Here is a 9,019-nt window from a genome sequence, read left to right on the forward strand (position 1 = left end):
TGACCTGTAAGTGACAGACAAATGGCACATAGAAGAGTGGCTCATTGGAGATGAAGATGTTAGACCCTAAGAGGTGGGGGTGTGGATGGGTTGCCACACAAAAAGCAGGGGTTGGACGGAGTGCAAGTCCATGAGTCAGATACCCAAATCTCTGATGCATGAGGAGGAATGACCAGCATATGACAGTGACAAGGTCGGGGTGGAGCGGGAGGGTGGCACAGTCTCGAAGGATCACAGCTCTTTGCAGCTCCTATGGGGTTGAATTGTCATGAGCTGTTTGCCAGGCTTTCTGTCCACTAGGCTATAAGCTCCTCGAGGGTAGCGACAGCACCTTATCCACTGTTGCATCCCCTGTGCTTGGAATGTGATAGGCAGTCAATATGACTTTGCTGGACTAAAAAAAAAAAGTACGCCTTCCTGGTATGCTCTCCTGGAAAACTCCTTCCTGTTTCACCAACTCCTGGTCAACCCTAGCAGTGAGGTGTTCAACCCCGCATTTCTCAGTGCCTCTTTAAACAGCCCTTTCCTCACCATCTGTGGCTGCTTATTTTTGTGACTCTCCTGTAAAGCAGCAGGCCCTGGGAGCAGGGATACTGTCCCAGTCATCTCTGTAGTCCTGTGCTTAGCCCATTAAGTGGTATTTAGTAGATGCTAAGTACCTTCAGTTAAAAATAAAAGATTTTAAGGACATCCTACATGCTTCCTATCCTCTAAATTGAAAGAGTTACGTTGACTTAAGGGTTTTTCTCTGAGAGAAGATGCGGTAAACCGATACGAAGGTGATGTAATTAACAGAATAGAAAGACATATGATAAGTTGTGAGACACTACAATGATCAGTATTGGTACAGGAGTCATCCCTACACAGTGTGGCCTGACCAATGCGTGTACAGTTCTGAAGTGTTAGGAGAGAGGGAGATCAGAGGGTGTATACAGAACCCATAAATGCAGTGAATGGATGGCGGTGGCAGTCTTGAGCTGACTTTGACAAGTGGAGAAATATGGCAGGAGTATGAGTGTGGACTGAGCTCTCCCTGGGGTTCATTGAGAGTGAATTGAGGGACGTGCTCTGATAGCGGCTGAGAGCCAGGGTTCATCTTGAGTAAGTCTTTTCACGGTGCCACCAGGAGGTGAAAGAGCCACTAAGATCACATCTGACTGGTGTCAGTCTCAATAAGCTCACCTGCTTGACACAGAAAGGACATACTCTTCCACTGCTAGTGAATTTGGCTACGTAAACATCCAGCTAAATACATCAGGCACCTGGAAGTACAGCCAAGAAATTGCGAGATGCCCAGGGAGGAAGGGGCTGTTGACCCTGGAGTCAGTCTGATTTCACACTAAACTGACTCCTGCCTGATTCCAATCCCTATACTGGGATTGACAGGTCTAGTTAGGTCAGAGCCCAACCTGGTTTCTACTGGCCACCTCCGAAACTGTTCAAAAGGCCCAGCTGAGATCGCCACAGCCCATTCTTACTTACTCTAGGAGATATGCCACCTTCTTTTACTCAGTTAATAAGCACACACTAAACACCCAGTACTAGCTAAGCGTTAGAACTATAGGCATCCTTGCCTGCCCTCATGATGGCGGTGCGGGGTGGGGAGACACCAACAGGTCTAACAAAGTGTCATGGGGCAGCAGTGCATGGTGGTTTTGCATTTTCACTCTGGACTGAGTTAGGCCTGGGTTTCAAATCTCCCCTTCCACCACTTACTAGCTGGGTGATTCCAGGTAATTGAAATACCCGCTCAAAGCCTCAGGCTCTCCATCTGTAGAGTGATGATAATTAGTGCCCTCTAAGGACTCAGTAAAATAGTGAGCATGAAAGAATTAGCCCAGTGTCTAGTAATAGTAAATGCTCGATACATCTATCTTCGTCTCTTCCTCCCCATTTTATTATGCCCATTACTGCGCCCATCCGTCCTGTAACCATTCTGATTGCTTCTGTTGTTTTACTCCCACTGCACAGAGGTGGAAGCCAAGTAGAAGAGAGAGCCTGGAGGGTGGGAAGAGAACTCCTAGAAAGCCTTGGGATAGGCAACTATTAATTTCAGACCTCAGAGAATGAATGGAGTTTCCTTAGGAAAGGAAGGACTATGGAGGTCACCTTGGGCAGAAGAATCAGCGGGAGCTACCCACCTCTGCATCCAACCATTCACTTGTTTTTTCACTTATTCTACTCATATTTATCCCATATCTACGTACTGTTATCTGCGCAATATAACCTCCTCAAAGTCCTGCCCTGACACCCTCCAGACAGACAAACCTTATTTGAAAACACCAGAAGGCACAATTTCTAAGGTCCAGTGCATTAGGCATTAAATACGTTCTCAAAAAGTAACCTATCAATTGACTTTTCATAAATTGGACCGCATTTCAAATGGTCCAGGAAAGCTTGCTACAGAAATTCTATGACAGATCTTCTGGTGAAGTAGCAAGTGCTTACATAATGTGGGACATCATCAGTCTTACATTTATTTGCTGCTAAATCTAAATATTGGATCCAGTCTCTCTTCTTATCCAAGGTGTGCTGAGACACACGTTTAGCCAGCTGGTTAGCTGTGCTGTGCCAAGCAGAGGAAAGATATGTTTCTACAAGGAGAATGTTGTGTAGAATATGGGGTTTTGACACTCATGTCATGCTTTTTAAATTTGGTTGGCAACATTGGTGCCAGTTTCTTAGAGCGGGCCCATGAAGGACATTAATATGGTTCACTGTAGTTTTATAAATCTGGAAGCCTAAAGCTGGGGGAGGTCATTTGGTGCCGGTGGTGCCACACCAGCAGGGATGAACCGTGGTTCACAGCTTCTGATACGCAGCAGCCAGGACCCTGTTTGGGTGCTGTTAGGACTAAACATTTGGGTTCGTGAAAGTCAACCGCCTGTGCTTGTGAGGAAAGGAGCGTGTGTGTGTGTGCACGCGCGTGCGTGTGTGTATGCAGCTAATTATAGCTCAGGTTTTCAAAGTTTAATACTGAAGAAAGTGACTAGCTGGGAAAGGATAAATTAAGGGATTTTGAAACATTGAGGAGATTTCTAAAATATTTATTTTGGGCTCATATGTTAGACCATCACATAAACAAAATATAAATATAGTCCAGATATAAATGCATATTTGTCTTTAACATTTCATAGTTTAGATTGCTCATCACTGATGTGTAATGGAATATAATCAGAATTTCCATACAGGAGTATGTAGGGAAGGAGCCCTTTTTGCTGTGTTTCTACTTCGGCCCATAGAAGAATCTTGAGAAAGACAAGGTGATAATTTACCCGTAGGAGTCTTTGGAGAATTTATTAATAAATAGTCATAAAATGGTGTTGATTATCACTTAGCACATGCCATGATTATTTCAGAGTGTTATGTTTATGTATTAAAATATTATATTGCAGGTTTCTTGCCCGGTGGGGAGAGAGAGTAATCTAGTCTCTCAGGCGGGCTTAACATCTTTAATAATTAGGATACCTCACAATTACGTGGCCCTTCGTGGCTTATACGGGACTTAGAACCATATTATTTTATTTATCCCTCATACCAGTCTGTGGCTGGTTAGTTATTACCGTCATCATTTCATAAGTAAGTCTGAAGCTCACACAGGTTAAACCATCCAATCAACGTAGCAGAATAATAAGTGGAGCGTTGCTGGCTGAGCTGTGTCCTCATTTCCAATATCTAAATGGGAAGCTAATTTATGAAAAAAAAACAGAGACATGCCTTATTCACTTCATCCTCAAACTGCAGCCCAACCTGGCATTTCGCTTCTTCTGTGAACCACTTAGATCTTTTTGTGCCTCAGAAGGGGAGCTCTGCTTCTCTTAGACACAGAGCTCTTCCACCAAATTAAAATCAATTTGAAAGAGCAAAGCTACAGAGCTGACAAATCTATTGTTACCATGTTACTTGTCTCAGCTTTGAACCTGGTGATGGACGCCTTGCCTGTGTTCCCTCCTGTTCACGGTTAGTCGCTTTCCTTCATTTGTGCGCATTTATTAGTGAAGATTGGAGGCAGCAGCGATGCCTGTGTTAAATGAGAACAGACTGAGGTTGGGTTTTCATTTTTATTTAAAATCCAAGCCGAGTTTATTAAAGATAATTAGGTTTTTGGAATAGTGAAATTACAGTCGCCACAGGCCTCTTGCCAAGTTAGGTGAGCACGTTTTTCCAGTTACAAAGAGGCAGTGAGCATCTAAAAGGAGCAGGACATCTTCAGCCACGCTGGGCCTCCTCTCTGTTTTCTGAGCATATTAAGTTCCTTCAACTCAGCTGTTCCCTCTGCCTGGAACATTCTCCACCTGGAAATTAAAACAGGCTCTTCCTCGTCAGCCACATCTGGAGTGAAATGTCACCTCAAAGAACACTTCACTGTCCAAGTAATCTAAAGCAGCCAGCCAGTCATGTTTAAAATCCTATCATGATATAGTAGCATTTGTTGGTTATTTTCGTTGTTGATGTCTTTATTCCTTGTCTTTCCGTCATTAGACAGAGGTCTGTAAGAGTAGGGCCTTCATCTCTCTTGTTCTTCGCTGTGTCCCCAGAACCTCGCTTTATGCCTGGCATTAAATGTTGAATGAAGGGAGGACCTTGAGGATATAGGCCAAATCCATCCTCTTTGATTGTCTGATGTGTTAATTATTGAGTTATTAATATGTAACAAACTCCCTGGAAACTCATTGGCTTAGGATGACAACCGTTTATCGTTATTCACGCAGTGTACAGGTTGAGTGTGAGTCAGCTGATCTAGGTTGGGCTCGCCTGGGGCAGCAGCTCTGCTGACACCTGCAGGGCAGCTGGGCTTGGGTGATAGACGCTGGGCCCAGCAGATGCGGCTGTACTTGACACTGTAGGGCTGAGGGTGCAGGTCTGCTGCACAAGTTGCCCATCCTCCTTGGATGAGCAGGCTACCTGGGACATGTTTTTCTCAATGTAATGGCAGAGGCACAAGAGAGCAAGCAGAAACATATGAGGCCTCTTAAAACCAGGCTCAGAACTGGCCCACTGGCACTCTTGCACACATTGCCATTGGTCTGAGCAAGACAGATGGCCACGTGCAAAGTAAAGGGATGGGAAGGTGCACTCTGTCCATGATGAAGCTATGGCACAGGTATGGATGGAGGGAAGGCTGAAGAATGAGGGCCAGTAATGCAACCCACCACACTCAGAGATACAAAATATCACACGTGCATAGTACAAAAATTTAAAAAAAATACCCACACACAATGGGAGTGTGCCTGGTAGAAAAGCCCAAGCTCCTCCATTTCACTGGTCCCTGGCATTCTCTTTATCCCCATCTCAGTCTCATTGTGCAACATCTTTCTGTGTGTCTCTTTCCTTTTTCTCTGTCCCGCTTTCATTGCATGTGCTTTTCCTGAACTTTGCTAGCGTTTTCTTCTTTCTATCTTCTGAACATTTTTATATCTTCTCAAATAAAATGGTATTTTAATTTTTAATGGTATTTATTGCATAGTTTTAAAGTCCTTGTTACAAAATTTAAGAGATGAGTGAAACAGATACACTAAATTCAGCTACTTTTTATTTAATGTAGCCTTGTATTGTTTTTTTCTATACGTTATTTATACTCTATATAAAACTACCTCTTTATCTGACACAGATACATGCGCCTTAAATAAAATGCTTTTCTTCTTCCATACATTGTCGATGAGAATATAAATTGTAAACCCTCTCAGGTGGGCAATTTGGCAGTCGATGTCAAAATTTAAAACACAGGTACACATGTGCTGTAGGGTGTTCTCGCTGAGGACAGACCATCTGAACTGCCCTTGAGAGCTGCACTTTCTGACAAGTGAGCATAGCATGAATCAAGGACCATGTGACTGGCACTGAGTGCACAGCACCATTGTGGGTGGCACACAGCTCATGCCCCTTCGTCTGAGCCTCTCTGCTTGTGGCAGTCCCCCTCTGCTAGGAAAATGGACAGCAGATGTTGGGACATCCACCTGCCTGGCTCTCATTCTGAGAATCTGGGGCTGAACACCTCGAATAGCTTCCTCATGCTCCCCCTACATACGTACAAATCCCATGTTGGCTCCACATCCCACCTTCCTTGGTTAAGACTCTAGGTTGAACCCACTCCAGTATAATGTAGACAAAAAGGGAAGTTTAGCTTAAGGAAACAGGGTATCTCTGGGAACCTAAGAGCTGAGAGGGATTCGATTTAAGGTGTGGGAAGCTCTGGACCCAAGGCTGACCCTTTCTTTATCTTCAAGACCTTATACACTCTCATCTGTCTACTTCCTGTGTGTTCTCAGTCTTCACCCACTAGCTTCCTTTGTTATCCCCTCAATCTTGAGTTTGCTTGTCCCCCTACAAACAGGTCAGGCTGAGGTTATAATCTATTGATCCAATGCCAAATACGATACAAGAGATCATCTGATTGGCCCACCTCATGGCAATCAACTGAGGTCCAGGCCAATGATCATGTAGCATAAATCTGGCTTCCAGGGACCCAAGCCAGGGGTGTGTGTGTGTGTGTGTGTGTGTGTGTGTGTGTGTGTGTGTGTGCGCGTGTGTGTGCGTATGTAAAATATTACTCTACCTCAGCGTTTAGCTAGAAAGGGTCAGAAACTGGGCGCTCCACTTTTTAAAACTTGCCAATCTTTAGAAGATCAGATTAATGTCTATAGGCCTTCATGAATGCATGCTTGAATTCCATTTAATTATGTACAGTCTTTGGTATGGACTTTGGCCAACCTACTCCTGGCCCCGGTATAAGCTGCGTGGCAATTAAAAAAAAAAAAAAAAGTGGAGGCTTCCTCCTCTCTTAAAAAAGGCACAAAAATACAATTTTAAAAGAATGTTTTACTATTTTATTATAGCTTCGATTTGGGGGGCTATAAATTCCTGGTTATCTTCTGGATTTCACATAAACACATGTGAGATCAACTTGAAAGTTTGGAGTTTTTCTCCTAGAATAGGTTTTTAGCTATTTGAACTGTTCTGTTAGTTTTGAGGTTTGAGGACAGTGGAGAAGGCTGGCATTTTTAATTAATCGTTTTTCATGATGGCCTAATCCGTCTTCTCGACTGTGAACTCCTTGGAGTCAAGAGTCAGTCCATAGGGCACTGCATCCTGAATATATCAAATAAACGCTTAATTGATCAAATGTTAAACAGTCCCTTTAAAAGCCCAACATTTACCTGCAGTTGCAAGTTATGGCAATGCTCTGAGATTAGATGGATTTCTCCTTAAGGAAACTGGCTTGAAAAAGATTCAAGGTTATAAAACTTATTATTTAGACTAATTATTAGATAATGCTGTCCAAATATGATGCAAGCCACATATTGAATTTTAGATATTTTAGTAGTAGCCATATTAGAAAAAGTGAAAAATAAAAAAACAGGGAAAACTGATTTTAATAATATATCTCTGGGGGCTTCCCTGGTGGTGCAGTGGTTGAGAGTCCGCCTGCCGATGCAGGGGACACAGGTTCATGCCCCGGTCCGGGAGGATGCCACGGAGCGGCTGGGCCCGTGAGCCAGGGCCGCTGAGCCTGCGCGTCCGGAGCCTGTGCTCCGCAACGGGAGAGGCCACAACAGTGAGAGGCCCGCATACCGCAAAAATAATAATAATATATCTCATTTAACTTAGTATATCCCAAATATCATTATTCAATATGTAATCAATATAAAAATTTTAATGAGATATTTTACACACTTTCTGGTGCGTATTTTATTCTTAACGTGCATCTCAGTCTGGACAAGCTGCATGTCAAGTACTCAGTGGGCACATGTGGGTAGTGGGTACCCCATGAGTCAGTGTAGATGTAGCAGTTGATTGCATTTAAACGATTATTTATCATACGTTTGGTAGTGTATATATGTCCATGCAACTCTCTCACTTTGTCCCAGCTTACCCTTCCCCCTCCCCGTATCATCAAGTCCATTCTCTAGTAGGTCTGTGTCTTTATTCCCGTCTTGCCCCAGGTTCTTCATGACGATTTTTTTTTTTTTTTAGATTCCATATATATGTGTTAGCATACGGTATTTGTTTTTCTCTTTCTGACTTACTTCACTCTGTATGACGGACTCTAGGTCCATCCACCTCACTACAGATAACTCAATTTTATTTCTTTTTATGGCTGAGTAATATTCCATTGTATATATGTGTCACATCTTCTTTATCCATTCATCTGTTGATGGACACTTAGGTTGCTTCCATCTCCTGGCTATTGTAAATAGAGCTGCAGTGAACATTTTGGTATATGGCTCTTTTTGAATTACGGTTTTCTCAGGGTATATGCCCAGTAGTGGGATTGCTGGGTCATATGGTAGTTCTATTTTTAGGTTTTTAAGGAATCTCCATACTGTCTTCCACAGTGACTGTATCAATTTACATTCCCACCAACAGTGCAAGAGGGTTCCCTTTTCTCCACACCCTTTCCAGCATTTATTGTTTGTAGATTTTTTGATGATGGCCATTCTGACTGGTGTGAGGTGATACCTCATTGTAGTTTTGATTTGCATTTCTCTAATGATTAATGATGTTGAGCAGTCTTTCATGTGTTTGTTGGCAATCTGTATATCTTCTTTGGAGAAATGTCTGTTTAGGTCTTCTGCCCACTTTTGAATTGGGTTGTTTGTTTTTTTAATATTGAGCTGTATGAGCTGCTTGTGAATTTTGGAGATTAATCCTTTGTCAATTGCTTCATTGGCAAATATTTTCTCGCATTCTGAGGGTTGTCTTTTCATCTTGTTTATGGTTTCCTTTGCTGTGCGAAAGCTTTTAAGTTTCATTGAGTCCCATTTGTTTACTTTTGTTTTCATTTCCATTTCTCTAGGAGGTGGGTCAAAAGGATCTTGCTGTGATTTATGTCATAGAGTGTTCTGCCTATGTCTTCCTCTAAGAGTTTAATAGTGTCTGGCCTTACATTTAGGTCTTTTATCCATTTTGAGTTTATTTTTGTGTATGGTGTTAGGGAGTGTTCTAATTTTATTCTTTTACATGTAGCTGTCCAGTTTTCCCAGCACCACTTATTGAAGAGGCTGTCTTTTCTCCACTG

This window comes from Delphinapterus leucas, chromosome 10 (genome assembly GCF_059928025.1).
Source record: "Delphinapterus leucas isolate spDelLeu-1000000601 "Yukka" chromosome 10, BTC_Dleu_Yukka2, whole genome shotgun sequence".
Classification (NCBI taxonomy): Eukaryota; Metazoa; Chordata; class Mammalia; order Artiodactyla; family Monodontidae; genus Delphinapterus; species Delphinapterus leucas.